Raw genomic sequence first — 889 nt, forward strand, 5'->3', positions numbered from 1 at the left:
TGTATTTGGGTTACTTTTGTTCTCTCCTTCTTCTCTCTTCTACCCTTTTTGTTCTAGGTTTTCTTCTCTCTCTTAGTTGTGTTCATGGAAAACCCTAAGACTCCAACAACCTCATCTCTCAAGAACCCTAAAACCGCCATTAACTCACCTCTGGAAAAGCTAACCTCACTTGATGTTTCCCCTCTCAAAATCCCCAAATCACCTCTATTAAACCCTAACTATTATGATGATGAGTTTTTTGACTCATATGAGAACGATTACTCTTCAGTTGAAACAGATTCAAAGTGGGGTAGAGAACTAGACTCTGAAGGTGAACCCATTTACACTCCTAAGATCTTTATCCGGATCGTGAGTACTCTTATGTAGATGTTGTTTTCTCTAATACTGATTGTAAGGATGAAAATTGGCTGGACAAACTTGGGCCATTTTCGAGTATGTTTCTATTCTTGTGGGTGTATTATGGCTGATGAGGATTTTTCTGATTTAGGGTTTGTCGATGCATTTTTCAGTTGCTCAATGATTTATTTTTTGAAAGCACATTTATTTGCCACTGAAAAAACAAACAAAAGAATAAGGGTTTGGATTGTTTTCCTAAACTTTAAGCGTAAAGATGTTCGTTTTTTGCTCAATGATTTCACACTAACAATAATCTGAGAGTTTTGTAACAAATAACCACTTTTTTCATTACTATAAACATGAGTACAAATGTTTCATTTTAAACAACATCAAAATTTTTTAACTTGTTTTTTATATCTGAAACATCCCATTTTCAAGATCTCAAAATTTTTTCCAAAAAATGCATGAGTTTTACGCTTCACATGGTAAGTGGTTTTCCCTTTCTGTTGTTTTGGGTTTTGCATTTGCTGTTCGTTGGTTCTTGTTTTGTTTG

Source organism: Amaranthus tricolor, chromosome 2 (genome assembly GCF_026212465.1).
Source record: "Amaranthus tricolor cultivar Red isolate AtriRed21 chromosome 2, ASM2621246v1, whole genome shotgun sequence".
NCBI lineage: Eukaryota > Viridiplantae > Streptophyta > Magnoliopsida > Caryophyllales > Amaranthaceae > Amaranthus > Amaranthus tricolor.